This window comes from Nomascus leucogenys, chromosome 16 (genome assembly GCF_006542625.1).
Source record: "Nomascus leucogenys isolate Asia chromosome 16, Asia_NLE_v1, whole genome shotgun sequence".
In the NCBI taxonomy this organism is placed as follows: domain Eukaryota; kingdom Metazoa; phylum Chordata; class Mammalia; order Primates; family Hylobatidae; genus Nomascus; species Nomascus leucogenys.
In genome coordinates, this window is record NC_044396.1 from 1,859,806 (window position 1) to 1,885,074 (window position 25,269).

A 25,269-nucleotide genomic window follows, 5' to 3' on the forward strand; every position below is an offset into this window, starting at 1 on the left:
ATAAACTAATCATAGAGGTAAAAACATCTGTCATATTTACAGTCCTAGGAAATGTGCAGGACATGTCCACCGGGGGGGTGGAGAATCTTGCAGAACCACATCAGAATTCTGTTCATCACAAGCTCCCAATTGGAAACAACTTAAATGTCTACCAACAGGAGAATGGATAAACTATGGTATATTCATACAATATCCTAAGCAGTGAAAAGGTACAAATTGTTAATATACAGTCACCCTCTGTATTGGTGAGTTCTGCACACTAGATTCAGCCAACCTCAGAAAATACTCCAGAGAAAAAAATTTTGTCTGTACTGAACATGTGCAGACTTTTTTCCCTTGTCATGATTCCTGAAACAATACAGTATAACAACTATTTGCATAGCACTTACATTTTATTAGGTATCATAAGTAATCTAGAGATGATTTCATGTATATGAGAGGATATGTGTAGATTATATGCAGATTCTATACCTTTTGTATCCAGGACTTGAGCATCCATGGATTTTGGTATCCAGGGGGAGCTGCTGGAACCAGTCCCCCAAGGCCATGCAGTAATATGGATGAATCTTGAAAGCTTTGTACTGAAAGGAGCCAGGACAGAGAGTACTTACTGTATGATTTCATTTATTTAAAGTTCTAGACAAAGCAAAACTAATCTGTGGTAATAGAAAATCAGAGTATAATGGTTGTTGGCAGGGATGAGGAGGTGTGGAGTTTGCCTGAGAACAGGCACAAGAGAACTTTGCAGAGTGATGGAAGTGTTCTACATTTTGATAGGAGCCTGGATTACATACGTGCTTTCATTTGTCTCAATTGTTGAACTTCACTCTTCTCTTTAGATCTGTATATGGCACTGAATGTAAATTGTACCTCAATTTAAAAATGAAAACATTACTCTATTGAATCCTTGTTTTACTTCTCACCAGACTCTTGGATTAAGAAATGAACCACAATTATATACAACCACCATCATAAAATGTTAAAGCTAAAAACAACTTGACAAATTATCTAGTCTAATTCCCTTGTAAGCACTACTGCCTTGGTGAAGAAAAAAGTTTAAAATTGCTAATGATAAAATCTGCTGTTGCTATCTTCTACACTCAGGAGGAGAGTTAGGCAATTTTACCAATTCGTGTATGCCAGCAGAAAATATGAGAGAGGGACAGATTTGCTAACAGCAATACATCTTGAAGTGTAAGCACAGAATCTGGATCAAGACATTTTACTTAGATTTGTTTGGCAGAAGGCATTCTCTTAACTGCGATTGATCTGGTCAGGGAATGCACAGCATTTTGCTGCTGCCCATGATCTGGCTGAGAAATAATTTGTAAAAGCGCCGTTGTAGTTAATAAAGGACACATGGTGTTAATGTTAGCGTGTCTGTGACCTCACGCTCTCTCTATGGATGTGATCTATAAGATTGCCAAAGGTTTCATGACCTTGTGAGCAGAAAAAGAACACATTTGGTTAGACGGATTTCACAAACCGCCCCCTGCGGTTTTTTGCTAGTCTTTTAAAACTGCAGTCATTGCATTGATTTTATATGTTGCCTTGGCTGATTATTGATTTTAGATTTTAAGTCCATAATGAAAGTATTTAGGTGGTGGTAAAAATCATTATAACTTTTAAAGGTTCTTTAGCAATTAAAACATTATCTTAAAAATTCTGAATTGTGCTTTTTTGAGTTTTCATTATGAGATGTTGGCATAGGCTGGTATTTTAAGTTTTTTATGTTTATTTTCTTCATCTCTGAAATTATTTTGTTTCCTAATTGAATTTCTTTGCTCAGGTCTTTATGGAAACTTATGTTCCCTGACACCTCACTAATCATTTCAGGCTCTGTTAGTTGTTAGTCTTGTCTTCCAGAGTGGCCGTGGTTCCCTTCAGTGACTTAAAGAGAATTAGTAAACACTCATTCTATCCTATTTATTTGTATATTGAGTGGTTAATTAGAGTAAACTAGGAGTTTTGGAATTGGAGTTGTTAAATTCTTTGAGTTCTGAGAACTTAGAGAATTTTTTGTATAGATAACCTTTATATGATAATGATAATAATCCCTTCTGGTATCTGTAATAATTCTTGGTTTTTCTTTATTAAAGAATGTAAGTTTGGCTCTGTTTTCTTATGAATAATGCGGTTTATGTAAAATGATTTTGTGAAATGAAAACTCTCTGTCTTGATCTGGTATTAAAATAATCCGTAAAGTATCGACACACAAAAGAAAATTAATGTATGATTCCACTTCTATGAGGTATCTAAAGTACTCAAACTCATAGAAACAGAAAGTAGAGTGGTGGTTGCCACGGGCTAGGGGAGGAGGAAATAGGAGTTGTTTAATGGGTGTAGAGTTTCGGTTTTGCAAGATGAAAAAGTTCGGGAGATCTGTTGCATAACAGTATGAATGTACTTAACCCTATTGAACTGTACACTTACAAATGGTTAAGATGATAAATTTTGTGTTATGTATATTTTACCACAGTTAAAAGTAAAATATATATATTAAAAATATGTTTTGCATTTTTGAGATGAGGAAGCCAGTTACAACCAAGAAATGTAAAATATAGTTTGAATTTCTGTTGACTTCGGATTAACAGAATCTGTCGTTCTTTTAGTCTCCTCATGTACAGCGTTCTTCACTTTGCACATTGTACTTGAGCGTAGTTCCTTACACCATCTTTTCCCCCACTTTCAACTACCCAGCACTCTCACATTTAAACTTCTTCCTCAAATTGCTTGCTTCATGGATTAAGAACAATTTTTAATGTGAAACAAACCATAACCAAAGATGAAGTAGGAATATAATGTGATCAGCTGCTTTCTTTTGATCTGGTGCTTCTACTTGTTACTAGGGACATTTAAAAAAAATATGGAGCAGCCTCTGTGTGTCAGGTACTGTGCTGGTGTTTCCAGATATGTGTTTTGAGAGTCGATTATTTATCAGAAATGGACAAAGGTAACCAGCCTTAAAGGAACTTCTGATTATTATTTTTTAAGATTGCTTTGGCCATGGGAGTATTTTTCTTCTTGGGACAAATTATAAATTACTTAATAAGGAGATATTCTTAACAAGAGTACATTTTGGTGTTAAAAAGTATGTTTACATGTGTTTTACTAATACAGGGAATTAATTCTCAGTATGTGGATAGCTATAATGTCTCCAAAGTGTTCATTATGCCAGATTTGTCAGATTTATATCATTGAGGGCAAAGCTCAAGAGAGTATATATTTGCTTTTAACTGCCCCTCACTGTTCATGGCCAATCTGGTACATCCTAGTGAAAGGAAGACCGTGCATCAGAATGTTTGTTTTGAGCATTTATTTTTAGCAGCAGATCTAGAAATTGTATTTTCATTTTAGGGTATATATTTTTTATTTATTATGAACATTCCAAGACTAAATAATTTTAGACACGCATATGTGAGTGCATGTGTACATTGCATGCACGTGTGTATGTGTATGTGAGAGAGTGAGAGACTGAGTCTGAGACTGTGTGTGAGAGAGAAGGAGAGGGAGAGAGAGGGAGAGAAAAGAAAAAGACATTCCCTTAATAGCAGGAGGGGGTAGAGGCTTACTCAGTCTATTATCATAAAGCTCTGCTAATGTAGCTTCTGAGTCATGTGACTGCAGAAAAGGCTATTATCTCAATGAAAAGGAAACCGGGTTTTAGAGCAAGCAATAGAATAGAAGCAGGAAGAATTTTCGAGTGTTCCACCATGCTGGATTGTCAAAGGGGGATCTGTCTGATCAGCAGCTAAAAAAGGATTTGTGTGGCTAGTTTGTCAGCTATCGTTAGAAACAAATGATAGAGGAGATAAGCGGCGGGGTGCTCAGCATGTGCTTAGGTTTACATCAAGATGTAATGTTGGTTTGGGTTAACAGAGGAGATTTATCTCTGAGGCAATAAATTTATTGCTAATTGTGGGGGTTTTTGTTTTGATGAGTGATGTATGGTGTTTGTATTTACATCACTGGTGTGAAGATAAAGAGAAGCTGCTGAGCTCTGATATGAACTGCAGAAGCTGTGGACAATTACAAGGTGTGTTTCAGAAGTGCTCTGACTTAATATTTGGTAATGTTCTTGGAATTCTGTGTGCTTGTGGATTGGATGTGCGGTGTGTTGTAGAAGGGAGAACTGAGCATGACAACCAGGCGGTGATAATGTTCTCAGGAACACATAGATACAGTGTGACCCAAATTGATTCTGTGGTCCTTATTTCTTTTGTGTTTGTTTAGTGTTTTTAAAATATTCCTTGTAGTTTCTTTATGTAGCCAAATGCAGTGTCACGCTTGTTTTTAGGAAATATTTTGGTAAGCATTTTCTAAAATTCAGGAGGAGAATCTTAATTTTTTAGATGCAAATCTTGATTATTAAGGAATAAATATAACCATAAGCTTTATCTTTCTACCTTTATACTTTTTATCCTTTTCTAATTTCAAGCTTAAAGGGGAGCTTTGTGATAAATTTGAAATTATTTAATTTTTGATTATATGGTAAGTTCAGCTTTTATTTTTGGTGGAGGCCTTGATTCAGTGATTTTTTTGTTGTTGTTATATGCAGTACCTAACTTTCTCAGATTGATCTTATGCTACTGTATGCAGAGAGCTAAATAACACAGTTAATCTTCAGACTGTACTTGTCTGCTTTTGCTCGTGTTAATGCTGTTAATTCTCATAGCAGTCTGTACCTGTCTCTTAACCTTGGAAAATGTAGTACTTGAAAGTCTGAGATTGGTGAAAGATAATCAGAAGCATTATCTGAAAAGGGTTAACAATTACACAACATATATTCGGAGAATGATTTTGCTAATGTTTTTCATTTAACTTCTAGAGCAGATGGGCTGAAGTGTATGTATGTTTCCAAATCACATAAGATTTTGAAACTAAACTATACTGTGTACAGTTCCCTTTTGAAATTGAGGGTGGAAGAGGTAAGGAATGTATCAGGCAATTTCTAAGGTGTATAGACAGTTTAACAAAGAATTAATTCTTGCTGTCTTTTCTAATAAAAGATGAGAGCAACTCAAACATAATGTTTAATTATACTAAGTGCAGGAGATTCTTCTTTATATCTACAAGCCATATCTTAGCACAGTATAGTTTAATAAATCATTAATTTTATTAAATGGGATTTTCTTTTAAAAAGCAAACAACACTGGCACTTTACATAGAAAAACAGCTTGGTTCAAATAAGCAGTTAATTTGGGATTTTTTTTAACTATAGTATTCTCCCACATTCTTTTTTTTTTTTTTTCCATTTTTTTTTTTTCACTGCTCTTTCAGTAACTCTCACGTTCTTGTAAGTAGTCTGTGAGACAGGGTTACGTACATTTTCAGGGTTACATACCATTTTCTGCCCAGAAAGCACTAGCACCATATGTTGAATATTTTGAATAATAAAATTTTCAAAGTTGTATTGTTTGAGCTTTCTTTGTTTTTATTTTAATTTTAAATTTTATTTTGTTACCTTATCTAAACCTTTGAATGAGCCAAGACTTTTGTAATAATTAAAAGGTATTTTTATTGAGCACCTACTATTATTACAAGCCACTGTATGAAACAATATGGGAACATGAAGACATATAAGATATCTAATCCAATAAGTTAACTTATAACTGGCATTGGAATCCAGCCTCAGTAAATGTAATTATCCTGTGTCTTATAGGAATTTAAAATGGCTAAAAAGAATAAAACTTACCTGGCTGTTGAGAGAGTACTGGTCTGATTTTGTGAATGATGTTTCATATGAGCAGGTTCGGATGGTAGTTGTAACTGGTCTGCATCCATGCCATTTCATCTTCCTTTGTATCAGAACAGAAATGCTTTTTCTTTTTTTTTAATAATCTTCTACAGCTAGAATAGTTTTTGTTCCTGATGGTTTTGTTTTTCCCCTAGGACATAAAATATCTATCCTTTGCAAATTTAAAGTATTTTCATAAACAGATTAACATATTGAGTTATCTAAACAAACGGTATTTACTTTTAGAGGTTGGGGAGTGAGGAAGCACCCCAGTATTATTATCAGAGTTAAGAGGTGCAGGTGTTGAAGTCCAGGTAGTGTCTAAACAAGCCAGATGTCTAGCTTGCAAATCCTGCTACACTTCAGAATTCCAACCACGATAATTAACCACAAATATTATAATCGGGTCTGATCTTGTCAGGCTGAGGGGGTTTGTTTCTTGGAACGAGTTTTAATTTGTAGAATAGATAGGGTAAGAACAGGTAGAATTAAATGTGATCTTAGTATTCAGTGTTGTAAAACTCAGTGAAATGTGTTCATAGGACCTTTTTGTTTTTTGAGAAGGTAAAAGTTTGGGAAGATTTAGGCAGGATTAAAGTACAGAGCTATATTTTAGAGACATTTGAATTCGGTGGAAGCCACCGGAATATAAGATTCAGGAAGTGGAAAAGCCTGTGCAACAGCCAGCAAATTTTCCCACGGTACCTCTTATAGGATTTGCTCTAAAAATTATCACTCAGAAATGCAGAAAAAGGTTTAGAATCAGTTGGCTTATCTTCTCTCACAGGTGTTTCGGTCCTTGTCATTAAAAAGGTAAGACTTTGCATTTTTTAGCATGCGTTTTAGTAGTGATGGCTCTTTTCACCAGGTTCATAGTTAACATGCAGGGTTACGGCTTGTAGTAATCACTAATATAGTACAACATAAACATACATTTGCATTATTTTAAAGATAACATGGTTATTGCTGTGTATGTTTTATTAAAGATTTTATAAGAAACACCAAACACTATAATCTTGACATTGAATGATTGTTTCTTCTTTAAAAGTCAGTCAAGATTAAGAAGTATGTTGAGATAGAAGCTAGATGTTTGGTTTCATCATTTTAGATGTCAAATCCAATTATAATAGTAAATTGATTGGCTAGAATAGTCATAAAAGCATACTATGAGGCTTATGTTTAAGATACCTGTTTTGTTTCCATAAGTCCTTAGACTGTAGTCAAAATGAATGATAAATAAACATAGTATTGAAACCGTAATAGCCTTTTTATTTTTAGTTCTACATTAATTGGCTTTTCCAAATTTTGCTTTCACGTTTTAAATGTGAAAATGTCCATTTTTATGTCATTTTTACATATGCTTATTAAAAATAAAATTTTAAAGGCTTTGTTTCTACTTTTTGATGAGGAAAATGACTTTTGCAAAACAATTAACAGTAGTTTTAAAGCTTGTCTTTTATGTAGAACTTACATGCCAGGTCCTGTTCTATGGACCTTACATATATTAATTCAATTCCTGTTTCACAGTTGGGAGATGGAGACATGGAGAGGTGAAGTCACTGGTCCAAGCTCACACAGCTAATGAGTCAGTGGTGCAGGATTTCAGCCCAGGTAGTTTGCCTTGAGAGTCTACACTCTAAATTACTATGTATATTGAGTTCAGATGATGCTGGGTTCAGTTAGATTTGCTGATTTTGAATGAGGACAAGATGAACATAACGGACAAGGAGGGAACTATTACAGTTGAAGTGATTTTTTGTTTTTTAATGTTTGTACTTTAGTGAACTTCTGTTTCATTTCAAGTACCTTAAGAGTAAGACATTATTTAAAGAGTATTCGGTCTGCATTGAAGAGAAACATATTCATGAACATTAACTCCCAGCTAATTCAGAAATCTGCTTTAGAGGAAGGAGAATGAAGGAGAGCATTAAAATTGGGATAGCAGAGATTGTTAAAACAGATTGACTATGAATTGCCATGAGATTAATTGGGTGGGGAGAAGCTTTGTAGTTCTGGGATCTGAAAGAAGTGTGTTGCATATTTTCTTACTTAGTTTCTTTTCCTTTTTCTTGGCAAATGGAGAACTTGCCGCTTCCAAGGTCCTTTACTCACTGCATTGCTATGATGGAGCATTCAGGTATAAAAACCACAGAGAATCCAAATAAAGATCCTTGTTTACAGATACCAGGGATTCCATAAAGAGGAGGAAGGTATACAGACCCTTCCCAAGCCCATAGTCTTTGAATCAGTAACTACAGATTAGAAGCAATTAGAAGTCTACCTTCCTTGGTGGGACGTAAGAGCCTCTTGCACAATCTGGACCTGCCCCTCCCACTTGAACATTCTCACCTAGTCCCATATTCTACCTTTAATGTAACAGCATTGATTCTCCTGATTTCACAGGAGTTCTGTTTTATAAAGTTGTGGGAAACATTGAACTGGCGAATTCTGAGGCATTGCTCCTAGTGGAAAATTGAGGGTTAGGTTCCTGCAGGCCTCTGATCACATCATCTTAGTCATCTGATCAATACATAACCTTATGTGTATTTCTGTTTAAAGACAACTTATTTAATATGTAAGTTACATAATATTGTTGATTCATTAAGATTGCACTCACAGCCAACAGCAATGTAACTCCTGCCTGGACAAAGCTTGTCTAACATTCATGTTTTCTCATAAGGCACATCACAGCCTTCTGGCAGTTAGGAACCCTATATAGCATTCCAGCATTACGCTTGGGGGCCATTTTCGACATCAGAAGAACAAAAATGCAAAAAATGTGGCCCTAAAGAGACTGTAGAAAGATACTTGCTTTGCAATATGAGAACTGAAACAAGGCAGTGCATCTCCTGTTTGAATAGGGAGTGTTATTGGTGGAGCACCTACAATGGGCCAAGTGTTTCAGATAATAATGACAATAATAATGAAGGCAGCTTATTTTTATGAGGGTGTTTCTGTATACCAGGCCATGTACTTTTCTGCTTTATCTCATTTAATTTTCATTCAAACTTGTGAAGTAAATGTTATCTGCAAATATTACAGACATGGAAACAGCTTAGAAAGGTTAAGTACCTTTCCTAAGGTTGTGCAGCTAGTAAATGGTGGAAGCAAGAAATGACTCTGAAGCTTATTATTATCTGGAGGTTCAAGGCCATGTTAGGAGATACAGTCAAATAGGGCTGTCCTTCTCAATAGAGCTTCTTTGTTGGAAAGGGGTAGAGGGCCACATTTCCCCAAAGCCTTTGTGTCTGTGTGATAGTCTAGATATGGAAATCTGGAAGGATTGGGCACAAGAGATTATTTCCTGTGTGGAGAGGTTGGAGAACCATGAACTTGTTGACTGTGGTAGCAAAGGTGGTCTCTCAGTCTGCTTCTGCTCTGCCTGTCCTGCCAGCTAACCAGCCTGTTCACACTCTCACTGTGTATCTTTTCTCTGCCTTGTAACTTTGGCTCATTCATTGCTTCTTGTAACTTTGTTATCTTGTGATTTCTTCCTATGTGTCTTTTTAGCTGTTGTTTTCTCTTCTCACTGAACAATTCTCTCTCTGAATTATCCCAAAGACTGAGAGAACCTGACTGAGCCAACCAATCACCATTGTCTTTGTCTGGATAGAACTTTTGTGCCAAGCCATCCCCCTAGACCCTGGCAACCTGTAGATTGGATACCTGAATCAAGTGCTGGGAGGCAGTGTCTCATGGTGTTGTCAGGGTGTCTTCTGTGTAAGGAGATGGAGAAAAGCTGCCTTATATCAGCAGGTTGTGGGTCCTTAGGAAGAGCTGTGGGGATGGATTGTTTGGTCCAGAATAGAGTACAGTGGAGTCTTGTACTACATGACATTTACCAAGATCAACGAAGACTGTAGGTCTTGTGTTTCTTTATGCCTAAAATTTGAAGACCAATTTAAATTCTCTGGTTTTTCTGCTTGGTGGTTGGTATAGTCTTTCATTTAGATGATAAGTTGTTATATATGTTTATCAGAATGAACCATTGTTCAAATATATTCAGTTACCGTTGCAGGGCCGAAACAGAATTCCTGTAATGACCTGTTTGAGGCCCCTTCTGTCCTACCTGGTTTGATCTCCCATCACCTCCAGATATTTCAATTCCCAGGTAAACTCAAGGCAGTTGAAATTATATTCTGGAACACAGTCTTCTAAAGTTGATTAGAAATGTTATCAGAGTACCTAGGATTAAGTAGGAAAAGGCAAGGTAGCAGATGTAAACGGGAAGTTGTTTCTTATACAGGGGTTAATGTGAGCAGAACACACCAAAGTAAGAGAAATCAACCCAACTACTGTGAGACACAAAAATCTATTGTTTCTCTGGAATAGTGGGTCAAGATTGCAGATATGGAGGGAAATGGGGACACAGTTGAGCTTATGGGGGCCGGAGTCTGTCCTGAATGTCTAAACCACCTAACTTCTGTATGATTTTGTGGTTTGGGCAAGTAATGTACCATATTTGCTGTTGGTTATGGTCAGTACCTGGAGCTGCTGAGAATGGTTTGGGTGCTAGAAATGAACAGAAGCACAAGTCACCATATCCCAGTGACATAACTCAAGGAAGATTTGGGTAAAGGGAAGATTCATACTTCCTTGGTCTCCAGGGGCAGACAGTCCACAGACTTTGAGGATGACATGTTCATTTTTTCAAATATGTTTTACCTAGATCATTTCCTTGTGTTGTTGTTGGCAACTCTCCTGTTATGTATTTCTGGATAGTTATTTAACGGCATTTCTTAGACAATGGGAAGAATTGTGCAGAGGATGGCATTTGCAGTCAGAGCTTGGTTTCAAGCCTTGTCCTGTGATGTGAGAGCTTTGAGACCTTGGAGAGGTCACTTTACTTCTCTGAATCTGTTTTCTCCTCTGTAAAATAGGAATGATATTTACATTGTAGAGCTCTGAGAATCAAATAATGTCATGCGTAATACATTCTTCCACACTATACTAATTACTAAGCACCCAATAATTGTTATTTTGTTTGTTTTTTAAACTGCATATTTTGTCAGTGTGGCATCTCTTGTCTGAAATATTCCTTTAACACATGTGTATTTTCTCACCTATGTATGTTTCCTCTTCCTAAGTAGTTTAAAACACACACACACACACACACACACACACACACACACACACACACACGCGTGTGCTTATTCATTGACTAAGTTATCCATGAACCTGTCATTTCTGTCTTCTGGAGCAACATGGAATCTCATATTTCTATCTTAATCACGTTTTTAATTTTGCCTTTGTTTTGTGGTTTGTGGGTACATTTGTTATTTTTAGCATCAAGTCATTTGGCTAAATCATATTAAATTGCAATCACCTAAAATCGCCTGGTTATTTTGATTTAAATGACTGTCATCTTTGGTTTCCCTTACTTAGAACTTCACACAGTTAATTTTTTTTTCAACCTAATGGCAAGTGTCTGTGTTTGTTTTTGGAGTAGTTATGTTGGCTATGAAGAGTATGTAGTAATATGCTAAAGCTTTGTAAACTCCCTTTTTGTTGTTTTGGAAGATGGAGTCTTGCTCTGTTGCCCAGGCTGGAGTGCAGTGGTGTGATTTTGGCTCACTAGAGCCTCCACCTTCTGGGCTCAAGCAGTCCTCTCACCTCAGCCTACCTGGTATGTGGAACTACAGGTGCATGCTAGCATGCCCGGATAGTTTTTGTATTTTTTTTCTTTTGTAGATACAGAGTCTCACTATGTTGCCCAGGCTAGTCTCAAACTCCTGAGCTCAAGCAATCCTCCTGCCTCAGCTTCCTGAAGTGCTGGGATTACAGGCATGAGCCATTGCACCTGGCCCTAAATTTTAACAGATACAAAACTATAAGTTCATACTTAAAAAAAAAAAAAACATAGGAAAATACTGGATGGAATTATTTACTTGAGATGAGACATGCACAGTAACAAGTTGAGAGAGTAGCAGTGCATCAAATAATGAGGCAGTGTCCTAGAGGTAAAGAGTACAGGCCTAGAGTCAGACAGCGTGGGTTCAAATCCTGCTTCTGCCAGCTGTTGGCTGTGTTTGACCTTAGTCATGTTACCTGGATTTTCATTCAGGGAATAATAATAATTACTTCATACAGTTAATTGTGAGGATCAAATAAAATAATACAAGTATACTACTATACCATAGTAAATACTCAATGATGCTACCTATTTTGGTGAAGTAGCATCAAACTCGATAGCAGTTTGTAAAGCAATTTATTCCATGAATATTAAGTACTTGTGCGTCAGGCATTCTAATAAGGGCCTAGGATTTTTTTTAAATGAGAAATACTTCATTTCTGTCTTTCAAAGAGCTTAAAATATGGTAGAGAAGAGACATAAATAAGATAGTTATGATACACATGATTAATGGTAGAGTTATATGCAATTGTTCTTCAGTATTATGGGGGATTGGTTCTAGAAACCCAGTGGAGACCCAAATCCATCAATGCTCAAGTCCCTTATATGAAATGGCATAGTAATTGCATATAATGCACATCCTCCCATATACTTTAAATCGTCTCTAGATTACTTACAATACCTAATACATTGCAGATGCTATGCACATAGTTGTTATATTGTACTGCTTTTTTATTTGTATTACTTTTATTTTTTTTTCTTTTAAGTTTCAAATTTGAGATTGGCTGAATCTGCGAATACAGAACCACACATACGGAGAGGGCTAACTGTATAGGCGTTTGGAAGACAGAAGAGGGGAATTTAATCTTGAGAGGAAGAGTCAATGTGAGCTAGGTCTTAAAGATGAGTGGGAGTTAACCAAAAGGAGAAGATATATGGCTTATTGCATATATGACAAGCAAAAGAACTTAGGTAAGAGCTGGTATGTAGTAAGTGAGGAACCATGTGCATTTATAGTTCCTGGGCAAACAGAAAAGGACAAGAAATGAACCTGGAGACAGAGGTATGGGCTAGATCATAAGGCACCTTGTATTACGTTTGAGGAAGCACAGGCTTCGTCTTGGAGGGAGTGAAGACCATTAAAGAATTTTAATCAAGGAAGTTATCTGGAAATAAGGAGACTTATTTTGGATAATCCAGGTAAGAGGTGATAAAGACCTGAAATAGAAGCAGTAGTGATTAGCAAAGCGATAAGAGGAGAGACTTGAGGATCTTGGAGAGGCACAGTTATCTTACTGATGATTTGACAAGAATACAGAAGTATAAGGAGGATGTTCAGTGGATTGACATCTTACACGTGGGGCATTTTGGGGGCGGGGAATAAAAATGGATGTGTTTAATTTTCTGAGTAGTCACTTAGCAGGCAGCATGATTTTTAAGGTGAAAGCTTTGAGAGGTGAAGGCTGGAAAGATTTGGGAAACCTGTAGGGATAACTAGTACCACCAAAGATACTATAAAGCAGCAGTTCTTAATCCTAGTTGAACATCAGAATTATATGGAAAATTTTTAAGAAAAAAAATTTGTTTTTTGAGACAAGATCTCACTCTGTTGTCCAGGCTGGAGCGTAGTGGTGCGATCATAGTTCACTGCAGCCTTCATCTCCCAGGCTCAGGAAATCCTCCTGCCTCAGCCTCCCGAGTAGCAGACGCTACAGGTGTGTACCACCATGCCCAACTAATTTTTGATCTTTTTGTAGAGACAAGGTCTTGTCTTGTTGCCCAGGCTGGTCTCTAACTCCTGGGCTTGAGTGATCCTCCTGCCTTGGCCTCCCAAAGTTCTGGGATCATAAGCGTGAGCCACCACGCCTGGCCTAAGAGAAATATTGATGGTCATACCACACCTCTAAAATTTCTGATCTAATGGGTCTGGAGTGGTACCTGGTTATCTTGGATGTTTTTAAATATTTTTAAAAATTTTTTATTATGGTAAAATATCCATAAAATTTGCCATTGTAACTATTTTAAGTACACATTTCAGGAATGTTAAATACATGAACAGTGTTGTGCAACTGTCACCATTATTCATTTCTAGAACTTTTTCATCATCCCAAATAGAAACCATTAAAAACTCCATTCCCTCCCACTCCCCAGCCCCTGATAATCTATGTTCCTCTGTCTCATGAATTTGACCAGTCTGAGTACCTACCTCATATTAGTGAAATCATTCTTTCATTTAGGATATTCTCAAGGTTTATCCATGTTTTAACATGTATAGTACCATATTCCTCTTTAAGGCTGAATAATATTCTATTATATGTGTGTGCACATTTTGTTGATTCGTATGTTGATGGATATTTGGGTTGTTTTCACCTTTAGCAAAGCCTGTTCACCTATGATGCTGCTTTGAGCATGGATGTACGTATGTCTGAGTCTCACATAAAGTTCACATCTTTTGGGTGTATACTTAGAGGTAGAATTGATGGATTATATGGCAATGGAAAATGAAAATCAGGTGGTTTTTATATATGCAGCCATGGTTGAGAACCTATGGTACAGAACAAGGGTTCTTAATCTGGAGGATCCATAAATGGTCTTAGTGAATTAGTGACGTTTTGGAAAAATCGTATGTCATATTCTGTATGTGTGTGCTTTTACTTTTTGGCCTTGATCAGATACTCAGAGAGGTTCATAACCCCAAAAGCTGTTAAGAATCACTGACCAGAGAACGTAATTGTAGGGACAGGCAAAGGATTTGAGTAGATACCTCTCCAAAGAAAATATGCAAATAGCCAAATAAACACAAGTAAAGATGCTCAGTGTTGTTATTAGGGAAAGGCAAATCAAACCCACAATGAGATATACTGCTTAATACCCAGTATGATGGCTATAACTTAAAAAGAAAACAAAAATCAGAAGGTTTGGGGAAGATTTGAAAAAAAAATGGAATCCTTGTTCATTACTGGTAGGAATGTAAAATGGTGTAGCAACTTTGGGAAGTAGTTTGGCATTTCTTCAAAAAGTTAAACATAGAGTTACCATATGACTCACCAATTCCATTCCTAGCTATATATCCAAGAGAATGGAAAGCATATATCTGTGTAAAAACTTGTACACAAATGTCCATAATAGCATTATTCATAATAGCCAAAAAGTAGAAACAACCCAAATGTCCATTCACTGAGTAATGGGCAAACAAAATTTGGTATAGCTATACAATGGAATATTTGGCCATAAAAGGAAATGAAGTACTGATACATGCAGCAGTATTGCCGAGCCTTGAAAACATTAGGCTAATTGAAACAAGTGAGACATAGAAGGCCACATATTATTTGATTCTGTTTATATGAAATGTTCATATGAGGTAAATCCATAGAGATAGAGAGTAGATCAGTGGCTGTGAGGGGCTGGGAGAGGAGAGAATGGGGATTAATTGTATGAGTTTGGAGTTTCCTCTTGGGGTGATGACAATGCTTTGGAATTACATATGGTGATGGTTTCACAACCCTGTGAATACACTAAAACTCTTTTTAATGTATACATTAAATTGTTGCATTTTATGACGTGACCTCAGTAAAGCTGTTAAAAATAATTTTTAAAATAGAGATGAATGAGGAGGGAACTGGCCAGATGGAAACCTGGATAACTGCAAGGAGGAAGAAGATCCCATAAAAGAGATTGAAAAAGAGTAATTATGTAAGAGGAGGACCTATAGATTGTTGTGTCATGAAAGCCACAAAATGGAGAGGTTAAAGGAGGAACCGCGGAAGGGGTGTGATTTTTAACTGTGGTAAACACAGCAGAAAGTTTGGTAACAACATACAGTATGCCCAAATTGCTGTAGGTTGGCATTTGAATGTCATGGAAGACTAGGGAGGGAAGATTTAATGGAGTAATATGGGAAGAGATACAATACCTTTGGGTCATAGAGTGAGTGGAAGGGAATAGGAGAATAATCTACATGCCTATATTCCCTTATTTGAATCCCAAAATTCAGCACACTGAAAATGGAAAGGTTTTTTGTAATTCATTTGGCAGGTACACCTGACCTGAATGGATGTAAGATGATTTATAATCACCATTTGTTTCATTTAGTGTGAATATTCATACATTTCACTGCAGAAATAATACTGAATTTGATTCTAGAATGCTTCTGTAGACCCCTCTGGGGTTATAATGAAATATGTTATATGACATGTATTAATTTTTTTTTTGAAACAGAGTCTCACTCTGTCACCCAGGCTGGAGTATAGTCGTGCGATCTCAGCTCACTGCAACCTCAGCCTCCCGAGTAGCTGGGAGTACGGGCGGACACCACCATGCCCAGCTAATTTTTGTATTTTTAGTAGAGATGGGGTTTCACCATGTTGGCCAGGATGGTCTTGATCTCTTGACCTTGTGATCTGCCCGCCTTGGCCTCCCAAAGTGCTGGGATTACAGGCATGAGCTACCGTGCCCAGCTGACATGTATTATCTTTCTAGGATGAAATATACATACATACATATATATGTATGTATGTATGTATGTATGTATGTATATCTACGCACACACGTGTATGTATGTGTATATATGTATATGTGTGTGTGTGTGTGTGTGTGTGTGTGTGTGTGTGTGTGTGTAAATTCTAAATCATACGGTCTCCAGTGTTTGGGGATAAAGGAATCCCAGACCTTTGTATTCTTTAGACAGGTCTGGATGTGAAGGAAGATTTGAGATTGAATGGTAGCTGGGGAGGAATTTAAGCTCATCCTTTAAACATTTTTATTTTAAAGGATGGAAATGACCTGAGTATGCATTAAGTAGAGAGGAAGAGGTTGAAATGAGAAGCTGTAACTATCGCAGCAGGGTCTCCCAAGGTGAGGAGGGGAATAGAAATGGGATTGGAGACCTCATGTTCTCACTCATAGGTGGGAATTGAACAATGAGAACACACGGACACAGGAAGGGGAACATCACACTCCGGGGACTGTTGTGGGGTGGGGGGAGGGGGGAGGGATAGCATTAGGAGATACACCTAATGCTAAATGATGAGTTAATGGGTGCAGCACACCAGCATGGCACGTGGATACATATGTAAGAAACCTGCACATTGTGCACATGTACCCTAAAACTTAAAGTACAATAAAAAAAAAAAAAGAAATGGGGTTGGAGTAGTTAGTGTTTACAGGCAGAAGGATCACACATTCTCTGAGACACCAGAAGTGATGTTGAAGATGGAGGTGGCTATCTTTATAAGCAGGAAGAAGGGAAGTTGAGGAAAATCAAATTGAACGGGTATTTACTGAAATGGCAAAAGCTGGAAATAATTGTTAAGGTCAATAGAACAAGCTGAGAACAAAGTAAAGGATTGACAGACAGGACTAAGGGCCTGGGCAATTTTAGAAACCTTGAAATCCGTGGGGCCACTCTGCCCCTTGTTGCTTGATATTCTCCATCAGTGCTCAGCTTCCCATTATGGTGGAAAGACTTGAGAATGAAGTTTTGCAGAAAGAATTCTATGAGAGGAGGGTGTGAAAGGGAACTGAGGTGGCTGCGGGTGGGGAGGTGGCTGTAGCTTGAGAATGACGGAAAGGGGCAGGGGCTGGCGTACACTGAAGACTGTTTGTTGTGGAGGAAGACAGTATGAAAGCTAGTGTGCTAGGAGTTTGTGACCAAAAAAATGGTGTTCAAATGGAAACAGTACTGCGTGATAACAAGGTTCAGGGCATGATTATAGAAGGCAGTGGCTGAAGTAGAGGGGAGGTGAACTTTGTTGGAGTTGACAGACAAGGACCTGGGGGATACTCATTAGTTCATCCACACAGTCTTTGAAATTACTCAGAATGATGACCAGATTTGAGCTAGAGAGGAAGCGCTAGTCTGATGGCAGAATGCTTCAGTAACTGGGGGATTAAGCTGCATGTTGGTAAACTTAGGAAGATAGATAGAGGCATTCTGTGGTACTGGTAGAGAGAGGGTTTTTTCAGAGGAAGAAAGATTTTATATAAGGGCATCTTTGTAATGGAGTGAGGAGAGGGTGACCCCACCTCCTATCCCTACTACACATGTAATGAGAGGACAGCAGCTTCCACTGGAGTGGACTGCAGGGGAGTGGTGGCCTGTTAGCAGAACCAGACAGGATTAATACTCTATTAACACCCAGCGTGTTACTCAACCAGCCTTGACTCAGTTTTCCATTGTCATCCAGCCCAGTAGGTTTCAACTGATCTCCTAGGGTCTTTCCTCAAGGGATTCTGCGTTAGTTGGTCTGGGGAGGAGCCAGGAAAACTATGGTTTCAGAAGCTCCTTGGGTGATTGATTAGTGGCCAGAGATGAAGACCACCAGTGGAACCCACATTTTGCTTTCATCTGCACAACAGCATTACATCACATGCCTAGCTGACCTCAACATATTGCACCTATGACATACCTGACTCAGCATTCTTTCATCAGAGTAGAAATGAAGTGCTAAAACAATTCAAAGATATTCAATTACTAGGAATCAGTTTAAATTGTGAAACAGTGTCACACCATAATCTTTAAATTAGCAAAGCATTTTTTAAAAATCTTAATACTCATTGTTGTGAATTGTGAGAAGGGAACTCGCATAGTCTGCTGAGGGGATTGTAAATTAATACAGTCTTCTTGGAAAACAGTTTGACAGTACATAAATAGGATTAAATATGGTCAGACCCTTTGATCTAATAATTACATTTCTAAGACTATTGTAGGTATGTAATCAGAAATGTGGATCAAGACATTTAAGATATTAATCAGTGTTATTTATAGTCACAAAAATGGAAACATGGTTAAATATGGTATATTCATATGATGGGATATCATAGAGCCATTAAAAATTATAAAGACATTTAATGACATGGTGGATAACATTAAGAAAACAAAGACCCAGCTATAAAATTATATATACACTTTGTGCTTGATTGTATACACACTTACATTTTAAAATACTGAGCAGGAAATTTTTTAAGTTATTGATTGTTCTCTGGGTGGTAGGAATATGTGCTATTCTGTTCTTTCGTGTTTTTGTATTTTTCTAAATTGTATACTAGGAGCATGTTTATTTAGCAAAAAGTAAGCTTTAAAAAATTAAAATTCTTACTCTAATCTCTTTAGCAAAAAGAATAAGGAAAACTCATTTGGGGTGAATGTTGCTAGAGAAGTCCTTGCTTATAATAATCTCCAGTGTGTTTTCTAAATACTTGCAAACTATCCATTTATCTGTTGCACAGCGTTGCCAGCTTAAGCCTGTTGGTTTTGTTCTGTTTCATTTTGTTTTAAATAATGGCTTTCTTGAGATATAACTCACATAAAATTCAGCCTTTTTAAAGTATACAATTCAGGAGTATTCAGTTTATTTGCAAGTTGTGCAGCCATCACCATGATCTAATTTCAGAACAGTTTTATCAGCCCCAAAAGAAACCCTGTACTCAACAGTCGCTCCCCATTTCCCCTTCCCTCCAGCCCTTGGCAGCCACCAATCTACTTTCTGTTTCTACGGATCTGCTTATTTTGGACATTTCATATAAATGCAGCCATACAATATGTGGCCTTTTGCAGTATCCTATTAATGAGTCTCCAGTCTCTCCTCCCTACACTGCTGGAAAGTCATTTAGACCGCTACGATGCTAATCTTTCTAGCGTAACAGTGACTTTACCATCTTCAGCTCAAAAGTTTTCATTGTACTCACAGTTTATTAAATTGACAAGAGCTACTCCTTATTGTGGGGGTTAAGGTTTTCAGACTCTACAAAGTAAGTGCCTAACTAAATACCTGGTAAATAAATGAACTAAATGAATTAAATATACTCTACCTTATCTCTTCTTTTCCTTCTCCCTCAGAAAGGAAGATAATCACTGTGTGTTAGTTAGATTTCAGGTCACCCATAGAGCAAGACAATTTCTTTCTAAAGTTTAGGGCAGGGGTTCTTACATCTCAGCAAGCATCAGAATCATGGGGAAGGCTTGGCAAGCCGATGCTGTGCTTCACCTCCGAAGTCTCCTTTCGGAAGGTCTGGTCAGAGCCAGAGAGTGCATTTCTGACAGTTCCCAGGTGACCCTTTGATAAGCATGGTTCTAGGGTCGCGCTGGCTCAGGTAGGATGCAGTCAGCACTAAGTCCAGGGCCCGGCAGTAACCTGGGGGAAAGAGGAAAGTGAGGAGGGGAAGGATCCACACTCCCAAATCCCCGGGTCCCATGGTCATCCCAGCATGCAGGCTCCCCACAACAACTCTAGCATTGTGTCACTCTTTAGTAACTGTACCACTTTGGTGCCCTGAAGTTCTCTTATATATGCTCACCCATCTCCCCTTCACTTTGGAAAATTATACCCATTCTTCAAAACCTAGCTCAGGCATTCATAAAACCTTTGCCTACTCTTCCTAATAAAGGAAGTAATTTTTCCTTCGTTAGCACTTTGTATTTTTTATGTATATTGTCTTGTATGTTAATTAATTCCATACTTGTATCTTCTTCCTAAGTCTTGCATTTCATGAGATCAAATTCTGTTATTTACTCAGAGCAAAGTAATTTGCCCTTAGCAGCTACTCAATAATTATCAGTACAGTTGAATTCAATATCAGAAGAAAATAAATGCAAATAGATTTTTAAGTTAAAAGCCTGTAATTTAGGCTATATTTTAATACCAAAAGAGACCTGTATTAGTTAGAAACTTAACCATATATAACATTAGATTGTTCAAATATATTTTTGCCCTAAGTATGATAGTCACTGCTCTTGGTTCAGAAACATTGACGTGAAAGAAAATACCAACTAAAGAAATCATATGTTTGTGCTATGAACACGTATATACTGTGTCGTGGTGTCTCTGACAGCTAGCTTAGTTTTCTCCACGTCATTCTATCCCAACTAGAACCAGGGTTTAAATTTCAGCTTGATGGATTATTATCAATTTCATTTTAGTATCAGGCAGAAGGAATATAATATAGCTAGCTGTCTCTGAGGTGTAAAGCAATTAACTCAGTTTCTTTCAAGTTTCATTCCATGCTTATTACTTGCTAGTTATAGCTAAATAGGGTGCAGCAGTCTTAGAGATCTTTATCCATAGGTGTAGCTTTTATAAACAATTGTTCTTTATTCTCTCAGTGGAAAAACGTCTTAGAACTATTTAAAAGAAACAGGTAGAGAACAACATATAAAATAGGAATTTTCCTTAATCTTTTTAATGCCTATTGTAGACCACCCTTATTAACTACTCAAGGAGTAACTAGAAGCTACCTTTCTTGAATCCAATTACGTATTTAGTTCCACAAAGCGTAATGATTCTCCATCTGGGGCTGTAAAGGGGAGAAAACCCTCCACTGGCAGCTTGCCAAGGCTATTCTGTGCTCTTTACAAAGTTTGTCGGCCAAAACTAGAGGGTCCCCCAGTCTCTGACCCTGAGGTCAGAGAATTGGACTCCACTGTACAATCCCAATGATAGCAATATGCTTATGCTTTTGCTGACAGCTACCTGCCTGTGTCTCAAGTTTGAAACTTAAAATAGCTAAAATATAAATCATGATCTTACAGAATGGCTGGTTTTGATGATTACCAAAATCCATCATTTGAGGGAGAAAAAATTGTTAAACGGTTTTGATTCACATTTTTAGGTGCCAAGGTAATTTTCAAATTCCATTTGTAAAAAAAAAACTTTCTAAGTTCTAGTAATTCTCAGTAAACATTCTGTAGATATGTGTTATTTGCAAATAAAAATGCTTAATTTGGCTTTTTTTTTTTTTTTTTTGAGATGGAGTCTCGCTCTGTTGCCCAGGCTGCAATGCAGTGGCTCACTGCGACCTCCACCTCCCAGGTTCAAGTGATTCTCCTGCCTCAGCCTCCCAAGTAGCTAGGATTACAAGTGCGTGCAATCATGCCCGGCTAATTTTTTTGTGTTTTTGTAGAGTTGGGGTTTCACCATGTTGGCCAGCCTGGTCTCAAACTCCTGACCTCAGGTGATCTGCCCCCCTCGGCCTCCCATAGTGCTGGGATTACAGGTGTGAGCCACTGCGCCCGGCCTAATTTGGTTTATTTTTATGAGACATAATTGGTATCTTTTGGGAGCAGGGGAGCTTCTGTTAATCTACAGCTGCCATTTTCATTATTAATGTGAACCATTGCCTTATAGCAAATAGTGTTCAGAATAATTGTAATGATCTGACAAAGAATAAGTTTGTAGGAATTTGTATGGTAAGAAAATGATTCAGAGGTCCTCCCAAACTAGATTTTTCCTTCTTCTTGTTTTTTACCTCTAGAAGTGTGGTGGAAAACAGAGAAAAGAGCATAAAAAAGTATTTCAGAAGAATACTTCTTACACACTCACCCTAGAAAGGAAACATTATTTACACTGCCAAAACAGCCTATAACTATGTCCCTCATTTCTTCCCAAACCACAAGCCTTTATTAAATTTGGGTCCTGTACTTTTTTCATGCAACATGCTTGAAAGTTTTGCCTCTACTTTGCTTTTCTGTTTGATTGAGGTAAAGAACCCACAGGAAAGTTTGGAGTTAAATGAGTGACAGTGGACAAAAGAGAAGAAGGAGTGAGTTTCTTAAGGCCCATCGCCGACACGGAGACACTGGAGTGGGAGGCAGCAGCAATGAGCCTGCCTGGGGCCCACAAAGGGCTGCCTCATGGGGACGGTGGGTACCAACAAACACCCTGGACCCTCTCCTGGGAAAGAGGCAGCTGATCAGGAGGCATTTAAAAAAGTGGTACTTTCACTTTAACGTACCATGAAAAGGGAACCTTTAATTCTTCCTGGTGGAATCTCTGAAGCCTGCGTAAAGGGAGTATGCTTTGAGCTGCTTTGGAAGGATAGACCAGATTTTTCTGAGGAAGAAGGGCAATTTTAGTAACCTTTACTGGAAAGCTCTTGTGATTTAGATATATTTTTTGCTCTGAAAGAGTTGGTAGAAGAAAAAGCATGAGAAGTCCATATAGTTAAAGAACATACGATATGCTAATGACTCTAAAATATCTAAATATCTGTTTATATTATACAGAAGAACTTACAGTAAATATAAGTTTACCTTAAGTTTTAAGTATAGTTATATATATAAAAAATAAAACATAAGTTTTAAGTATAATTATAATACAGATTTAGTAGGTTGGAACTTGCTATAGAAATATCCTTTGGTTTACCAAAGAAAATAATTTTTACTTGAAATTTCATTGCTAATACCAGTAAAATAAGATTTGATTTCTCATTTCATTCATTGTAGGCAGTCTTTGTGCTACTTAGTACAGTATAGGTTTCCCTCATTTTTTGCAAGATTTTTTCTGAAAATATGCATGTAAACAATTGATACACTTACAGTTTATATTCCAAAGAGCAGGTTACTTTAAAAATTCCATTTGGTTTGCCTAGGTTTTCGTTTGTTTGTTTTTCCCAGCAGCACAGTCAGCTTTATTTCATTCCTTTTCTTTCTTTCTTTCTTCCTTCCTTCCTTCCTTCCTTCCTTCCTTCCTTCCTTCCTTCCTTTCTTTCTTTCTTTCTTTCTTTCTTTCTTTCTTTCTTTCTTTCTTTCTTTCTTTCTTTTTCTCTCTCTCTCCTGTTCTTTCCCTCTTCCTTTCTTTCTTTGTTCTTATTATAAACTCACAGAAGTCTGATGTGTTAATGAAAGGGAATTTGGAAAATACAAAAATTAAATTACACCCGTAATGCCCATTGAAATAATTTAACTGCTAATATTTTGATAACTTTTCTGTTTTAATTTTTAATTTTTTAATTTTCTTTTTAAATTAATTTTTCTTTCCAAATTCACCATCAATTTAGATTATTTTATAAACATTTATAGTCTATTAAATTCAGATAACAGTTTATTTTTATTAAATAAGCCCTTACTATATGCCAGCTGCTCTTCTGTGCCCTTTACATTTCATGCTCTCAGCAAGCCTATAAAGGTATGTATTATTGCTCCAGTTTTACAAATGAAGAAACAAAGCTCCAAAGAGGTTAATTAAATAACTTGCCCCGGGTCAAATAACTAATATGTGTGTGGTGTTCTAGGGATTTCCAGCCAGAGTCGACACCAGAGAATGTGATCTAAGCCACATTGTACAGCTTTTCATATGATTAATGGTTGTATATTAAAGAAATTGTATTATGAATCTTAGAGATCTGTTAGAAAGCTCTCAGATAACACCCATCTGAGAGGACTTTGCTGGCTACCTATGTAAAATAGTATCCCTCACCCCATCTACATTATACTCTATCTTAATCTTACTGCCTTGTTTTTCTTTTCTTTTCTTTTCTTTTTTTTTTTTTTCTTTTTTTTTTGAGACAGAGTCTCACTTTGTCACCCAGGCTGGAGTGCAATAGCACGATCTCGGCTCACTGTAACCTCTGCCTGGCGGGTTCAGGCGATTCTCCTGCCTCAGCCTCCTGAGTAGCTGGGATTACAGGTGTGCGCCAACACACCCGGCCAATTTTTGTATTTTTTAGTAGAGGCGGGTTTCACCATGTTGGTCATGTTGGTCTCGAACGTCTGACTTCATGGTCCACCCGTCCCGGCTCCCAAAATGCTGGGATTACAGGCGTGAGCCACTGCGCCTGGCCCTACCTTGTTTTTTTTATACCTCTAATCACTATCTGATGTGGTAAATATTTTGTTTGTTTTACTATTCCCCACCCCCTCCCTACTTTCCTGTTAGAATATAAGAGTCAGTGACTTGGTCTGTTGTGTTTATTGCTATATTCTCCAATAACTAGAACCTTGCTTGGTGCATAATAGATATTCACTAATATTTGTTGTGATCTGCATTCCCCCTTAATAAATCATGGCCTGATGCTGCCCCTGTCTGAGAGTCTCAGGATGATGGGCAACTTAAGTACATCCCACTCCAGACAGGAGAGGAGAGGGGTAGGGGAACAGAGGAGCAGGAGGACAGGGAGGAGCAGGGCAGGGGGTGGGGCACTCTGCACCTAGCCGTGATATTGTGTGCCTACCAAGAGCCAGATTCTTGTTTCCCAAACAGTTTTTGCCAGTTGTACTTGTTATTATAATGACATAATTTAATTAAATATATGTAATGTATCAAGTGTGAGTTTGAAAAGATACATTTGTTTCTGTGAAAACTAAGACTCAAAGTGAAATGAAGAAACATTGCTGCCAAATGGGTGTATAGGACACATGACACATGTCTAATAGACTGGGAAAAAATCATACAAATCTGTACCTTATAAGCACTTTTAAGAAATCTAAGTGTCTATAAGTTCTAGGTCTGTTTTAAATAAACAGAAATTAGAGAGTAGACACTGGTTTTATTGTCCACTATTTAGATGATAAATTATAGGTATAGGTATGATTTATGCAAGAAGGGCACTGTGAAACTCCAGTGGAGACTGAGACTCAAAGTTACATTTATGTGTTTAAAATTAAAAGGAAATTATTAAGGTAGTATGTATCATTTTTACAATTACCCTTCATAACTGACTTTTTAAATTAACCAATTACCATTTCTGAAACAGAAGAAAGAAGGCTTTTACTGTTTTGAGTGAAACTGAGCATTCTTGGTATGCCAGATAAAATTTCTAGTTGGTGTCTTATTTAATAACTTCATAATAAATTCAATAATAACAAAAATATCTGCTTATCTTCGGGGAATAATTGTGCATGAGCTGAGCATGACCTCTTTTCTGCACTGGAGTGTGCGCTGCAGGAGGACAGGGACTGTTAGCTGTT

At 37.3% G+C, this 25,269-nt stretch overlaps 1 protein-coding gene across 7 annotated transcripts in view; it reads left to right on the forward strand.

Moving 5' to 3' along the window:
• NCOA2 (nuclear receptor coactivator 2) overlaps positions 1-25,269 on the forward strand; it is a 297,018-nt gene that overhangs the window by 154,921 nt on the left and 116,828 nt on the right. Inside the window, exon 1 of one of the 7 annotated variants that reach the window (XM_030794913.1) lies at positions 3,728-4,036. The exons of the other annotated variants lie outside the window; for them this stretch is intronic. The gene's annotated coding sequence lies outside the window, so the exon portion shown is untranslated. Of the gene's footprint in view, positions 1-3,727; positions 4,037-25,269 lie in introns of those variants that run through there. 7 annotated transcript variants of the gene reach the window in all.